Source organism: Giraffa tippelskirchi, chromosome 14 (genome assembly GCF_054371585.1).
Source record: "Giraffa tippelskirchi isolate mGirTip1 chromosome 14, T2T-mGirTip1v1.2.pri, whole genome shotgun sequence".
In the NCBI taxonomy this organism is placed as follows: Eukaryota; Metazoa; Chordata; class Mammalia; order Artiodactyla; family Giraffidae; genus Giraffa; species Giraffa tippelskirchi.
This window is the reverse complement of record NC_137288.1, coordinates 16,901,479-16,918,436: the sequence shown is the minus strand read 5'-3', so window position 1 is coordinate 16,918,436 and position 16,958 is coordinate 16,901,479. Positions and strand designations below refer to the sequence as shown.

The window sequence follows — 16,958 nt, the reverse complement described above, 5'->3', positions numbered from 1 at the left end:
AATACAAAAATCATCCACATTTAACCTTTAAGCCTACAGAACCCAGGCATCTTATTTTTGTGTGGCTTGTTTTCTTTCTCCTTTAATTCTTCCCCATCCCCTCTCTTTTTTCAAATGAAGAGAAGATGGAGACTTTGAATGATGTGTAAGGAGAAATGATCTGAATTGTCTATTTATTAATTGCACAGCTTGCCAGGCAAGCCATCGGTGATGTCACTGACAGTTGATGCCACGTGGTGTCTCAGGATGAACACGGAGTGACTAGGACACGTTCACCGCTTCGAAGCTGTTAATAAAAATTATGAAATGACGTGAGGAGGCTGATGACATGGGAATGGAATAGGTTCCCCAGGAAGGTTGGCCTCACACCCTGGCTGCGGCCCTGGCTTCGACTGCGCTGCATGATGAGTTTTGTCACCACCCGCTCCCAGCATCTCTGAAGGGCAGATGACCCAAGCGAATGCAAATCGAATTAGGTTTCCTCTCAGAAACTTTAATACCATAAATGAGAAAGAGCATTCATCACAAATAACTAGGGATTGTATACCAAAGTGCTGGAAGAAAATCAATATACTTTCAGCTGCTCTCAGCCTATAAATGTAAATGAGAACAGATATAAAGCTGATATGCACTAAAGAAAGGTTATTGAGGGAGCGACACAGAACACGAAGAAATCAATTGAATAAACTTGAAAAATGATTCAGATAGAGTAGATATGAACATAGAAAATCAATCATATAATTTAAAGAATAAACAGCTTGAACCTCACAAATCTCCCGTATGGTTTTCGAGTGTAGGATTTTTAATTTAGCATTGATATAATGCCAGGCTATGAGAATCTGCAGATGGTCCAGGCTGGGGGGAAAATCAATTCATTCTTGTTCTACGGTCTTAAGGGGTATTTGATATTTACAGCAGGGCAGCATGAATCCTTGTATAAATTTACATTTTAAGAGATAAAGGGCCTCTGTATTTTGTCTTGTTATTGTTAATAGAAACTGTCTACTTTTATTCTGTCCACTTTCTGGGGAAACGGAGCTGTCTTTGTGTTGGTGTGTGTCACAGGTAATTCTCCAGGCTTTATTTTCTTGATACACAAAGTTTTGCTTTGTGCTTTTTTTTTTCTTCTCCCTGCAAGGCAATCGAGGTGGCATAATTGCATCAGTGCCACAGAAATATAGGCTGCAATTTGGGGGAAAAAAACAATTCCAGACAAGTTCATTTATACATTGCACGGAGGTTTCGAGGTTAAGAAAATGTGACAGGATACAAGTAAATGTCTATGTAAATCCGAGAGACTTTCATTGCTCTTATAATCAGTGATTTGCCTTTCTGCTTCCAACTCAGGGATTCGTCATTAGGAAAAGCTGAAAAATCAAATCCACCCTCAAGCCTGCAGACAGCGAGCCAGAGGTCTGCTCCCCAAACTTAGGATGCTCATAACTCTGACACAGGCGGACAAACGTCTTTGAGCATCCGCATCATCAGGGTGATTTGCAGCGTTTATCTGCCTAATGGAAATGGATATCACAGCATTAGCAGTGTCTCTCTCTCCCAGTCGGCTGCTCCTCATCAGTCACCATGTTCCAGGGAAGAGAGCCAGAGAGCTGGCCGCTCTTTGCTCCACTGGCACCGTGGAAAACCACCGAGTGGGCTGCGACCACTTCTCTAATTTCCAGAGAATCCCACCTAGTGAAAACACTCTGTTTGACTTTACTCTATGAAGGTAGACACATTGTAAGTTTTCTTTTCATGAATCGAGCAGCCTAGTTGCTATTACTGTTTGTGGTTTATTCACCCCAAAGGGAGCAGTTGGTCGGAGATGTGGGGAGGAACATAAAGCCTTTCTGGACAAGTTCTGTTTCTGATGCCTTTCCACCCTGCTCCTGGAGTTCTTAGTTCACAAGAGGTCCTGAGACAGACAAGGGACAAATAGCATGAAAGAAAAGAGAAAAGTGATGAACGCGTAAGTGAAGTGAAGGGAAAGTCGCCCAGTCGTGTCCGACTCTTTGTGACCCCAGGGACTATGCAATCCATCGAATTCTCCAGGCCAGAATACCGGAGTGGGTAGCCTTTCCCTTCTTCAGGGGATCTTCCAAACCTAGGGATCAAACCCAGAGCTCCCACAATGCAGGAGGATACTTGACCAGCTGAGCCACCAGGGAAGCCCTGAATGTAAAAGCAATGTATGGAATCTTCAGTAATGAGACAACGGCAAATGCTTCAAATGTACTGTATACATGCACTGCATACAATGGACAGGGATGCCTGGCGTGCTGCAGTCCATGGGGCTGCAAAGAGTCAGACATGAGGAGCTACTGAACAACAATAATAGCATGCACTGTGTGTCTCCCGATACACAGCAAACACGACAATGTCAAGTTAAGAAGTTTGTTTAGAGATGTGCATGCTTGCATAGTCGCTCAGTCATATCTGATTCTTTGTGACCCCATAGACTGTAGCATGCCAGGCTCCTCTATCCATGGAATTCTCTAGGCAAGAATACTGGAGCGGATTGCCATTTCCTTCTCCAGGGGATCTTCCTGAATCAGGGATCGAACCTGCATCTCCTGTGTCTCCTGATTTGGCAGGTAGATTCTTTACCACTGAGCTGTGGGGGAAGCCCAGTTTAGAGATGAGGATCTTTTTTTTATTGCGGGGGGGGCCATGATTTTTAAAACAATTGTATGAAGATTTCTGATTTCAGAAAGATGGAGCTGGACAGACTTCCCCCTCCTCGCACTGGTGCGGTGCAGGCAGTAAACACACAGAGAAGACTCTGAGAGGCGGGAGGAGGAGGTAGGCTGCCTGGCGTTGGGACCAGATGGCTCAGGGGTAAGTCCCCGAGTTCTCCAGCTCAGAGATCTCAGACTTAGAAATAAAGAGAACACAACCCCAAAATGCAACAAGTGAGACAGAGGACTAGCACCAAGAGCAGCCTGTTTTCTGGCCAAATGCCCAGGAAAGGGAGTGTCAGGCAGGATGGATGACCTGCAGATAGTGATCCCCTCCACCAGCCAAGCATCGCAGAAAAATCCTACACCCACACTGCCACCCTCCCTGCAATGGGCTCCCCTCCCCACCCCGGCTGGGGTCAGAGGCCCTGGAGAGGGTAGGGCTTCCCATCTCCCAGAGCGACCAGAGGCTAGGGGAGCAGGAGCTTACACTTGGCCCACCGTAATGAGGATTCGGGTGGGAGGAGACTCCCAAATAGAACGCTCCAATAAGACCCAGAACCTTGGAACGGAAGAACCAAAGGAATCTGTCAGCTAAAAACACAACATTCATTTCAAAAAAGTGGAGCAGCACAGTCAGGGAAGAGCAGAAGCAGTAGAAGAAAGGATGTGTGAACCAAGGAAGAGGAGGGGCCTCCGGGAAGGAGAGCAGAGAAAAGGCTCAAGAGAGACGGAGCCAAAGTCCAGGACTGCGGACCAGCAAGAGACCAGCACCCTCCAGTGCCCGAGGGGGGACAGATGGGGGCTGGCAAGCCCTCTGGGAGATGGAGCCTGGAAACCTCCCAGAGCCACAGACTCAGGAGGATGAGCGACCACAAAGCAGGAAAACCCCGAAGGATCTCAGGCTGAGACGCACCCCAACCAAACTCGTGGAAAGCGGGAACAGAGAGCCCTCCTCCTGGTCTGTGAGCCCCTGCCCCCGCAGCCTGGCCCACATGACAGAGAGGCATCCTCGAGGGGGTGAGGACCCTGGAAGATTCAGGAAGTCCAGGAATGTGAGGACCCACCCCAGTGCCTGGCCCCCTTTCAGCACTGAGGAGCGTTCCTTCTTCCTTAAAGCAGGGCTTGTTCGCGAGTCGGCCATGGGGACACGGTTTTTCCATGACACCCCTCAGAGGTGGGAGAAGCTTCGTGATCAGGCAACTGCAGCTCACCTTCACACCGAATCCACACTGCACATCCTTCCCGCAAATGAGTAGAACCTGAATCCTGAGGGACTCGTAATTCACCAAGGAAGTAAAACATTTACAAGACTTTTCAGGGATTAGACTATTATGTTAACAAGAAACCTGTGTTCAGAAGAGCAGTTTTCTTGCATAACGCAGCCCTGCTCATCCAGAGAAGTTAGCAAACCGTCAGCAGAGCAGATAAGACAGTGCTGGTGCTGTGGTCTCACTTGCGTTTGTGTGACACGGTCACTGAGCCCTCACTTCCTCTGTTCCACAGTGCATTTCAGGACTAGACTCTGCTTTTCAGGAGAAGTGTGCTCTGTTACCAAACTGGTGGTTTACACACTTGAAAAGCAAGTGAAGAAGCATCACCAGTTTGGAATGAGGAGGGGCTTGCCCTGCAATGCCGGGAGCACGGTTCAGCCCCGGGCATTCATGTCTGAACCTGGGACATCCAGAGGTCATCGCATCCCTCCTTGTGGGAGGCCCTTGGAGGAGGCCCGCTGGAGGAGGCCCCTACAGCACACGGCCCCTGTAGGCAGATCTGGGGGAAAGTGTCCACAGGATTCTCAGAACAAACACCAGGCACTTGGAGTCCTGCACTCCCAGTCCCAGCATTTTTCTCCGCCTGGCCACATTAGCGATGCTGTAACCTTTCCTGCCGCAGTGATGCGATGGGGGAACCCAACGTGAACTGTGCCCCTCAAAACATGCCACGGATGTCTGTAGTAAAACATTTAGAGTCAATTTAGATGATAGACAAGGCTTACGCAGGTGTGGGTTTACAATGCTTGTTGATATTTGAGGTGGGAGTAAAAGAAGGAATTAGTGAAGTTGTTTGTCTTGCCAGTTTTATCTCCTTAAAGAATTTTAGGATTCTGTATGACATTTCTGAAGAATAAAGCTGGTGGAGGGCAACAACGTGCTGGAAGGGTGGAGGCTGGAGGCAGGAAGGCCAGTGACGCTGTGTGGGAACTGGGGGCCAGGCAGGAGGAGCCTGGGGTCCCCCAACAATCGCTCTGCTCTGGGATTTGCTGGAAGCCACGGATGTGAACCATCCTTGGACGCCAGCAAGGTGCCAGGAAAATGCTCGGAGCTTTGCCTCAAGTGTTCCTGAAGTTCCCCCAAGGATCCTGCCCTAGAAAAACTGGTTTCTACAAGTTGTACTGACTGTAAGTTTCCTATTAAGGGTGATGAGACAGTTTGGAAGCCACTAGCTGACTTTTTTAAAGTCTGAGCAAAACCCTAGAAAAATAATAATACTATAGGCATACAAGAATGTATCTTTATCTGCATTTATTATGAAAGAACATAGCCTTTTAAATCAGATTTATTGAGATGTCATTGACTTATAAGAATTGTACATATTTGAGATGTACAAACTGATGTTTTGATGATGTTTTGGATACAGCATGTATGCATCATAAAATGATCTCTTTCTTCAAGCTAGTTAACATATCCGCACCTCATAGGGTGACTTTCTGTGTATATAGAAGAATATAGATTTCTGAAAAACAAAGAAGGAAAGTGGGTTGAGGGAACCCTGACGTGCCCTGTGCTCCCTAAAACATGCCACGGAAGTCTGCAATGAAATAGCGAGAGTCGAATTGTTAGACTTATTGCTCTTATCTAGGTCCTCTTTTTTTTTTTTTAATGTAGTCTGTTCTCTTTCTCTCTCACACACACACACACAAACACACCAGAAATAGGAGCCGTCTTGGGTGCACCCATTGGGCATATCTTTGCAAACTTAATCCTAATGATACTAATCTAGTTACCTGAGAGCAGGAAAAAGAATAAATGTTACAACAGATTAGAACTTCTCTTCTCTCGATATGTTAAACCGGGAACCAAATTAGTGAAAATCACTTGGAATAAAATCAGTTTCTCAAAAAGGCTATGCAAGTCTTTGTGAAAAAGTACTCCGAGATGTTATCTGGGATAAACCCAAGGTAGGGAACCTTGCAGGGTGTGGAAGAGGATGTATTTATTATAATCTCTTTTAACTAGAAAGACAGAAGGAGGTGAGGCACTTATTGTGCGCCCACTGAAAGCTAGGCATTGCGCCTTGTGTTCACAGGTGCAATCCTCTATTTTAAAACTACCTGTCAGCCTTCACGAACCCCTTTGAGGCAGATGCTATGATCCCTCTTTGAAAGTCAGGAAGAGACTCCCAAAAGAACGAGGACCCACGTGGGCAAGAGCGAGGAGCTGGAATCCGCATCACACGTGACTCTAAGTCCCGCGGTGAGAAATTCAGACAACAGTGAACATGCATTAAGGGTGAGCACAGATGTTAGTTCAGAGTGGGGACCCTTGGTGCAGACACAACTGGATTCAGATTCATTTACAAGCTCTAAGACATGGGATATTCACTTATTCTCTCAAATGCTCGTTTTCTCCATGTTCAAAATGAAACGGAGAGTTAGTGCAAGGATTAGTAAATATGCATGCAAAACAGTGCCTAACAGAGTAAGTGCCTTTATTAAGATAAATGTGTGAAGCTTATCATGACTTCACTGTCACCATCATTTTGAGGATTTTTTTCCTCCTACTATATAAACTGCATTTTACTGCACTGGCCTCTGAGATTTCTGATTTAAGCCTGATTCTACCGAAACGGTAATACAGAGGCTTTGCTGGGCCCAAGAATGTCATAAAAAGAAATTGTGTCTGTCCCTTATGGTTTTGTGACATGTCTGATAACTCAGACTTATTTCTATTCAAACCTATCTGAGTTGAATATTTCCATAGAGTTTATTTTAGCGTACCTGCCAGTAACTTCTGGTGCTGTTCTATCTAGTCAAAAAGGCAAAGAAAAAGTAAATCAAGGGACAAAACAACAAAATGTTTATGCCTCCATGGGTAAAAGTTCAATAGAAGTAGCCTAAACAAATAATTTTCTTTTTTTTTAATTGATAATCCTAAACTTGTGTTTTAAATAAGATCACTACAAAGTTATGTTAGTATCTATGTTCAATTTACCATGCATATTTCATTTCAAAGCAAAAACTAGATTTTGCCCACACTCTTGTACCCCTTGGTGGTTCAGACAGTAAAGAATTCACCTGCAATGCAGGAAACCTGGGTTCCATCTCTGGGTCAGAAAGAGCCCCTGGAGAATGGCATGGCAACCCACTCCAGTGTTCTTGCCTGGAGAATTCCATGGACCGAGGAGACTAGTGGGCTGGCAGAGGGTCGAACACAGCTGGGCACAGCACACAGCTACAGCTCTGTGATTCACATCAAATTGAATAGAAAGACTCTTGGAAAAGGAGCTTGAGATCTCAAGTTCCACTGTTCCCCCCAGGTCCTTCATCCTCATCAGTACTCAAGAAGGACCAGAGTGGGGAGATGGAGTGTGGTCCACAGAGCCCAGCACAGCTCCCAGCTCCCAGGAAGTCTCGGTGAGTCATCAGAATGAAGGCTGCGCCCTCAGTCAGAACCTGTCAGACCCATACAGTTTCCATTTCATTTAAAGTTGTGCCCCCGCCTCTGCTGGGTCCCAGGGTGGTGCCCCCTGCTCCCGCCTGCCACGGCATCTCCTCCTAGAACCAGCCTGATGGTCTCACATTCAAGGTGCACGGACCACCCCTCCAGACGTTCAGCAGCACCTCAACCATAACACAGGCTTCTAGGCACGATGCCCGCGTTACACGACATCCGTTCCCATGTGTGTTACGTGTGCTGACTCCTCCCGTGTGGGGAGGCAGGGAGTCTTAGTGATACTTGGACATCACTGCTGGAGCTGACTTTCAGTCACATCTCGGGGGCTCTGAGGGCTTGGGAGGGCAGAGGGCTGACGAGCAGGGAGGGCAGCAGAGGAAGGGAGCTGGTGATGGAGTGTCCATGGCCCCCGGGCTGAGCGGGAGCGCAGGTGACAGCCGTCGGGGCGAAGGTCCCCTGGGGCCCATCCGACTCTGGCTCAGGTGGAGCTGGCCCCACGTGTGCCGCCGGGGGTCCGGTCACAGCACATGCGACGGGGGAGGCTGCTCCTGGGGACTCTGCAGGCAGCTGCAGGGCTGAACCCGAAAGGAAGGAATAAACGTGTGTGCCTCTCAATAAAGTGAAAATGAAAGTCGCTCAGTCGTGTCCTACTCTTTGCGACCCCATGGACTATACAGTCCATGGCATTCTCCAGGCCAGAATACTGGAGTGCTTAGCCTTTTATTCTCCAGGGTATCTTCCCAACCAAGGGATCGAACCCAGGTAAACCAGATTGCAGGCAGATTCTTTACCAGATGAGCCACACGGGGAAGCCCAAGAATACTGAAGTGGGTAGCCTATCCCTTCTCCAGGGGATCTTTCTGACCCAGGAGTTGAACTGGGGTCTCCTGCATTTCAGGCGGATTCTTTACCAACTGAGCTATCAGGGAAGCCCGGGTCTCTCAATAAGGAGATAGATGAAACTCATGGGTAAGGCTCTTGCAAAATGTGACTTCTTTGCACAATGTATGTTTACACCTGTGCTATATTGGCACATGTTGCTGTCTAGAAGCCCTCTAGGCTCCACCACCCAACACAGTGAGGCTGTGCACGCAGGGCAGGTTCTCTGAAGCGGCACCAGCGGCGTCTCGTTTCCACCCCTCACTGCTTCCACCCATGGGCTTATCTTCTTACCTGTAAGCCAGGCCTCCATCACAGCGATCAGAAATAAATGTGAGCAGTTTCAGATTCTGGTTGAAATGGAGGCATTGGCCTGCGCCTCAAGCACTCACTTTTTCTAAAATTAATTAATTAATTTTAATTGGAGGCCGATTACTTTACAATATTGTGGTGGTTTTTGCCATACATTGACATGAATCAGCCATGGGTGTACGTGTGTGCCCCATCCTGAACCCCCCTCCCACCTCCCTCCCCACCCCATCACTCAGCGTTGTCCCAGAGCACCAGCTTTGAATGCCCTGTTTCATGCATCGAACTTCGGCTGGTCATCTATTTCACATGTGGTAATATACATGTTTCCATGCTGTTCTCTCGCTTTTAACAGGCATTCTGGGGCCCCCAGGGCCGTGCGCTGTGTCCGGCTGTGGGCGCAGCAGGTCTGCAGACAGTCTCCCACAGGTGCAGCCACGAGGCGGGCGAGGTGCTGATGGCAGAGGTCATGGGAGGGTCAAGAAAGGCCTCCCAGAGAGACACGCCAGGGTGAGTCTCAGATCACAGGAGAGTCGGGACAGAGGCCACAGAAGGTAATGGAAACACTGGTCCCCGTGGGGGGTGGGGAAAGCAGCAAGGAGACCGCGTGGCTGGTGCGTTTAGGGAGAGGCGGGGTGACCCTCGGTCAGAAGTGGGGAGGCAGGCGGTGCCCACAGGGTGCAGGGTTTATAAGCTGAGGAAGGACGGGGTTCTCCACCCTACGAGGTCAGTGGGGCCTGAATTGCATCCGCTCTTCAGAAAGCCCACAAGAACCTGGGAGCCTCACCCTTTTCACTCTCTGTGCCGTCTTTCATCTTTTAATGAGTACCGTTCTCTGGTGATTCTAACCGCCTGTGAAATATAAACTATATTTTACTAGGTGCCTAGGTATTTGTGAAGGTTTTGTGAGTAGTTTCTGTGTCATGAAACTCATCAGCTATTCTTTAATTTATGTCGTCCTTTGAAGAACTAACCAATAAAGTGGCTTAAGACCTTTGAGGAGGAAATATTAATATAATGCCATCTGATGTATTCAGCAGAGATGGTGCATCTCAGAACAGTACACTTTCTGTCTACTTGCTCTAGCAAGCAGCATTTAAAGTTGAGTGTTAATTGTTTGGCTTAAAAGTGTAATTTATTTTTCACTGCTGAATTAGCAATACTTAGGCATATTATGCATGCTTTAGTAAAGAGAGCAGATTAGCTAAGCTTTAGCACATGAGTCTGAGAGGTTTGTGTTTGAAATTGAATGTGAACGCAGAAGTGAGCCAACCTGTAACAAAGATGGGGCTTGTCATTACATAAATTAAGCATCTGTTTTGTGCTTTGCTGAAATTATTGAGTTTTATTCATAAAATATTTACACGCTGTATTTAATAGCTGTTATTGCTTGGTGACAACAGAATGAATTTTCTATCTCAGGAAGCAAATGTGTCCCCAACTTGCTCAATACAACCCTCAATGTCCATATGTTCAATTTATTTTTGAATGGTTCATGAACATGGAGATATTTTCTTTTTTTTTTTATGGTGGTGATTTAGGGATCAGTACGGCTGTAAATGGAAAGTTAGATGCATTTTTTAATATAATTATTAATTTTTAGTAGAAGAGTTAGAGCAAGTGTTAGAGGAAAGGTTGCTTGTGAAATCTGCAGTGTCTTTTCACAATTTTCAGGGATTCCGTGAACCTCCAGGAATTATATACTCTGTTGTACATTAAAAATGCTTAAGCACATTTGGAAAACCTTAGAGGGCTAAGTACTTAAGAATTTCTCCAAATTATTTGTTGTTTTATTTGCTTAGGTTTCCACGTAGGGAGAACAATACAGTAATGAACACTGACCATAACTAGTAGCTCACATTGGCCTCCACTGGGTGAACCCCACCTTCGTTTCCACCAGCGATTTCTCAGGGGCGGTGTGGGGGAGGGGAGAAGGGGCTGCCTCAACTCCTCAGAAACCGGAGAAAATCCTCACTGTAGAATATCCTATGCTTTTATTTATAGCTTTATTTCACTCTAGGAATGTTTATGTCAAAAAATATATAAACTTCAATAACACAACTGATAGTACATGTAAAAACTACTATAAATTCAGAAAGTGGAACATACTTCTTACTGAGTGATTACTAAAGGAGATGAAATGGCATTTGAATTATTATTTTTTTTTAGGGGCTGTCAAACTTTGAACACCTAGGATATTTAAAGCAGAAAGGCTGAAAATATTGCCAGTGATTCTGGAATCAGGCTCTGGAAGGCAAACATTTTAATTCTGATTCATACACAGATTGTGCAAACCTTTCTAAGTTACACAACCTTTCTAAACCTTGATTTAACCTTTCTAAATCTTGTTTAGAAAGTTACACAACCTTTCTAATTATTTGTCTGTACAATGGGAATCTTTATAATGATCTTAGCTGTCGTGGATAAAGGATAACTTGGACTTTAGTGTCTAATGAGAAATCTCAGGAATATTAGTAATTTGTAGTAAATGACAAAGCAATGGCAAACTTGATAAAATTCACACATACAAACACACTTACGGGCTTCCCTGGTGGCTCAGCGGTAAAGAATACACCCGCCAATGCAGAAGATGCAGGAGACACGGGCTTGATCTCTGGGTTGGGAAGATTCCCTGGAGAAGGAAATGGCAACCTACTCCAGTATTGCTGCCTGAGAAATCCCATGGAAGGAGGGGCCTGGTGGGCTATAGTCCTTGGGGTCTCAGAGTCAGACATAACTTAGCGATTAAAACACAGCAAACACTCACACACACGTAAACACCAAAGTCTGTCTAACTCCAATTTTTGTAGAAAGTATCTTCTGAAAAATATATAAAATCAATACCAAGCCACCCATGCCCTAAACACAACTTCTGTCACCTTCCTGTCCATCTAGTCATCTCTATGTCAGTGCAAACTTAGGCAAGAGTCGGAGACTAAACACAAGGGCTCAGAGTGGCCAAGGAGTCTTAGATCAAGAGAAGCATCAGAGGCTGGTGGGTGGGATGTGGACTAGCTTTGAGGGAAGAGACACTCGTTTCTTCTTCATAAAATAAATGGTAACTGCTCGCAATTCTCCAAATTCTAAAGATTGTTCAGGAGATAAGTGGGTTTTATCAGATTAACTCCTCTGCCAGCCACAATTATAAAATCTGGACAAATTATTTACAGAATCAACTATTTAAAGGCACTTAAGTGTTACCCAAAACAGCAGAAACTGAAGAGAACCATAGCACTGAAAGAAGAGAACGATAGAAGAGAGATCCATGTTTTTCTGTCTTCCCTGTAGGACAAACACCAGGTTTTCTAGTTCCTGGAGGATACAGTCCAAGCAAGAGACATCTGTACTTTAGAGCTAGGAGTTGGAAGTTACATTTGAGGGAATCCAGAGCTGCTGATCTGAACAGGAAGAATCCCAGGAAGGAGGAAGAAGCCAGCCCCTAACTCTGAGTGCAAACTTCCCTCAAGTCACTGCTCACTCCTGAACTGCACGGGCAAAGGATAAGGTCTTCATGGTTTTGTGTTAAAGTATCAGCCAGGAGGCTCAAAAGTCAGGGGAAATCTTTAGGAGCTGATTGTGAGGGGGAGCCAGAGCTTCAGCCCTGGCCAAATTTTAGGGATCTCCTAAATATTTCAGATTTTACATTAGATCCCAAAGAGAGTTAAGACCTATGAGTAAGATCATGCTCTGGGATTGAGATGCTAAGATGTTAAGACAAAGAGGTAAATCAAAATAGACCTACTGAAATAAACTGCAAAAACAACTCACTTGCAAGTGATAAGAGATCCACTGATAATTTAATTGCTTGCTAGAAAAATAACAATTTTTACAGAAAGATAACAGAATCTAGAGTCTTTACAAAGTATCATTTGCAATACCTAGTACACAATGAAAACAAACAAATTAATTAACTAAACAAATAAATCGAAACATGAAATTCATAGTGAAGGGAAAAGGCAGTCAATATTTACAGACCTACAAATCTCCCAGATTTTGGAATTGATGAATAACAACCCTAAAATACCTATGCTAGATTTATTAAGGAGACTATATAAAAAGTGAGTAAAAAGATAAAATAAGTGTAATAATGGAGAATTTAAGAAGAGATATGAGGGCTATAAAAATTATAAACTGGAAAACAGGAAATGCTATAACTAAAAAATATAGTGCCTGAAATACAAAATCCTTTAGGTGGATCAATAGAAGGTGAGACACAACTGCAGGATGAATCAGTGAACTTGAAGACAGATGAGTGGAAAGTATCCAACCCCATCACAGGGAGAAAAAAGACTGAAACAAAACAAATGATGACAATGATGACAAAACCCTAGGGCTTATTGACCTTGGGGGCGCCAGGATGGAGGAAACTCTTTCAAAGGCTGAAGAAAACACTGCCAACTTAGAATCTAATGTCTATCGAACATGTATTTCAAATATTCAGCAAAATTCAGACATTTTCATATATACAAACTTAAAGAATTTGTTGCCAGCTGTCCTGAAATGTAAGAAATGCTTCAGAAAATTCTTCCATCAGGAGCAAAACAATGTCACGTTAAAATAAGGAGCTACAGGAATGATTGTATATTAGAAACTGGATATTATAAACATATGTGTAAATATAAAGAAATATTTTCTTAAGTCTTTCTTTCCTTTTAAATGTCTTTTAAAAGTAAAGTGATTCCTTAAAGTAAATAATGGTAACCCACTCTGGTTTTCTTGCCTGGAGAACCCAATGGACAGAGGAGCCTGGTGAGCTACAGTCCATGGAGTTGCAAAGAGTCGGACGTGATTGAGCAACTAACACACAAAGCAGATAATAAAAACTAAAACAATATAGTTTGAAGCCTATAACAAATGTAAAGGTGAGGTGTATCACAATATTAGGTGTATCACAAAAGGTGGCCATGTTGTAAGATTCTTACATTAAATGTATGTTGGTTCATTTGGCAATGACCATGACAAGTGAGCTTCATCCCCAAAGCAAGCACTTAACAAAAGGACAAAAATAGCTAAAACAAAATTCAGTACTAAAAATTACTTGATTATCTGAAAAGAAGGCAGAAAAGGAACAAAGAATCAGGGAGCAAAAGAAAACAAATACTAAGTTGGTAAGCTTCAGCCCAATCCAATCAATTATCACACTAAATGTTCAAACTGGATACTAGAGTTAAAGGAAGTGGTTGTCAGAATAGGTAAGAAAGCAAGACCAAATTATGTGTAATTTGTAGGAGGCACACTTTAAGATGCAGAAATGCCAAGAGTAAAAATATGGAGAATTTTACTCTGTAAACACTTAGTATAGTGAAACTGGGATAGCTATACTAACATCCAGGTAAAAAGGGTGCCAACAAAATATATTTATTTTTAAAGAAAAAACCTGACTACATCAAGAAGATATAATAAGATAACATCAGTGCTTCAAACATTTGAAGCAAAATAGAATTAAATGGAGAAGTAGACAAATCCTCAATTACAGTTGAAGATTTTAATACCTCTTTCTTCATAATTAAAACAAGTAAACAGACAAAATCATTAAGGATATAGATGACATCAGTGTGAACAAACTTGACCTAATTGATGTAAATAGATTCCCACACAGCAATGGCAAGTATATATTTTCAAGTGAATAGAGCATTCACTGATATAGACCATATATGATGCCATAAAGTAGGTCTCAATAAATGTAAAGGGATTGAAAGCATAGAGTCTGACCTCAACAGAATTATAGTAGAAAACAAGAATGAAATATTTTTAAAATCACCAGCCATCTGAAAATTAAGCAAGAAACTTCTAAGAAATATAAAAATTCAACAAAATCTCAAGCAATTAGGACATATTTTGAGCTAAATAATAATGAAAAATAGTATATCCAAATTTGCAGTATCAATAGCAATTCTTAAAGGAAAGTTAATCTTTCCAAAGATTTCTATTATAAAGAATAGGTTTAAAATCTAAGATGTAACATCAGGAGTCATAACAGAAAGATAAATTAAACAACAGCTACAAAATGCTAAAGAAAGAATGTAATAGCAGAATATATAGAATATGCATGCTTAGTCGTTCAGTCATGTCCCACTCTGAGACCCCATGGACTGTAGCCTGCCAGGCTCCTCTATCCATGGGATTCTCCAGGCAAGAAGACTAGAGGGGATTGTCATGCCCTCCTCCAGGGGATCTTCCCAACCCAGGGATCGAACCCGGGTCTCCAGCATTGCAGGTGAATTCTTTACCAGCTGAGCCACCAGGGAATCTCGTACAGAATATAATGAAGTAGAAAATAAAAATGGAGAAAAATAAGAAAGGCAAAGGTTGTTTTTGAAAAAAATTAAAACTGATAAAACTTTAGCTAGACTAGTAAAGAAAAATGAGAGTACACATTTCTCAAACTGTGTTCAGCAAACCCTGGGTTTGCAAGAAGTTAACATATTTTTCCTAAATAAAATGACCATTTAACCCAGAAATGCTGTTTAAATAATTCATGGAGATTTCTGTACCCTAGGTCCTCAGAGCTTCTCTGGTTTTGAAAAAGGGCCTGTGTCTGGTCACCCCACAGACAGAAGATCCCTTTGATTTGAATGCAACAGGCATCCTCCTGTGGAAGAGCTTCTGATATTTATGGGACCAATCAAAGTTGGGGGAACAGGGTTGTGCTATTTCTCTGTGAGTTGGGTTAGCGGATGGGTTACGGTGTCCTTCACAGAGAAAAGGCAGCATCAGAGTGACTACTCTTTTTAAAACATTCTTATTGAAGTATAGTTGATTTACAACATGTGGCAATTCCAGGTGTATGATAAGACACTGAGTCTCTGTGCTGTGCAGTAGATCGCTTCTGCTTATTTTATATGTAGTAGTACGTATGTCTGTTAATCACAAACTTCCAGTTTATCCCCCCTCTTTCCCCTTTGGTAACCATAAGTTGGTTTTCTAAGCCTGCAAATCTATTTCTGTTTTGTAAATAAACTCATCTGTGTCCGTTTTTAGCTTCATCGCATACAAGTGATATCATATGATATTTGTCTTTGTCTGACTTGCTTCTCTTAGGCTGATCATCTTGTAGCTGCTCTTTCAAACAACTTACTCCAGTATTCCTGGTGTTGGACAGAAGATGCGGCTCCTGAGATGGGCCCGAGTGTTGAAGGTGGCTTTGCCCTCTATGAGCTCATGCCAGGGGAATCCTCTGAGGCTCCCACGGGGTCCAGGTGGCCCCTGGTGATGGTACCAACTGGAGATCCATGCATCTTCTGGAAATAGCTAAACTCAGCTACTTGGGCACCTGAGCCATCTCCAGTTTGTCTCTGCCTTTCTGGGGCGCCGAGTCAGCTCAGAGGTCCACAGCCACATTCGTGACCGCAAGAGCTGGGAGGACCTTGGACTGTTTTCCACCTTAAATGCGCAGCAGCTCCACAAAACAGCCCGGGTGCTACCTTCACATTTCTGCTCGTGCACACACTCACTCTGCTCCTGGAGGCACCCCCTTTATTGCTGCTTCCCGCACAGAACTGCGGGTTCATTTGCATTATCTTTTATTTAAGCTGTGCCTTATGACATAAGATCAGATCGAGCTTTTTCTCCCCTAGAACACCTCCTGTATTCTGCATTTGAGAATCTTCATTTTAAGACTTAATTCAGCAATTTTATTTGGAATTCATACACCCTTTGTTTCTCTACAGCTGTCTCCGTTCCCCCTGCTGGGGAGGAAACCTGGGCTTATTATTGCTGGGGAGGATGTTTCAGGCTCTCAGACACAGACACGCCGGTGTGCTTTTGTCAACAGAAGTGAAACTTTCCAGACGTCATACATATTTTTTATTAGTTTTCTTTCCCCATGTGTGATCTGCAAACTCCAAGCTAATAGTCACTGATTTTACTTCCTCATTTTAAATTATTCGTCATGCTGGGCAAGCAGGAAAGGAACTGCATTTAGGGCCATGTGAGAATTCCTCAGATTCTAGATTCTGAAAAATGACCATGCCACAGTAAGTCATTTCCACTAGAAAGAAATTGATGGAGTGAAGTGTTGGGAAGGAACTCCTGAAAAAGCACTGGATTGTTTCTGGGTAAAAAGAACTCTAGTCTCTAATTTTAAATTAAATTTTTGATGATTTTTATTGTTTTAATAGATTGAACATAAACTCTCAAATTAGTTTCCCTAAATCCTTAAGGTCTATTTCAATCACAGTTTATTTTTTAAAAAAAAAAAAGTAATACCCTGTATTTGAATTATCTTCTTGAAAGATGTATTACACCCTTAAGATTTAGGCAGCTGAACAAAGCTGTTATTGGGAGGGACATGTTATGAATAAGAGTTTAAAATAACTCTCAAAGTTCTACAACATTGTGTATCCAGGGGAACAGAACCACTTAAGATGGATGTTTTTATCCCTTGATTCACTCATTTATTCATCATTTTATTATTTCA

General features: G+C 43.3%; 1 long non-coding RNA gene across 3 annotated transcripts in view; it reads left to right on the top strand.

Moving 5' to 3' along the window:
* The first annotated feature begins 7,046 nt into the window (after nucleotides 1-7,046).
* Nucleotides 7,047-16,958, top strand: part of LOC145534309 (uncharacterized) — a 36,037-nt gene continuing 26,125 nt past the window's right edge. For all 3 annotated transcript variants that reach the window (XR_014074452.1, XR_014074451.1, XR_014074450.1), the window contains exons 1-2: nucleotides 7,047-7,311; nucleotides 8,895-9,093. This is a non-coding gene — a long non-coding RNA (uncharacterized LOC145534309). The remainder of the gene's footprint in view (nucleotides 7,312-8,894; nucleotides 9,094-16,958) is intronic.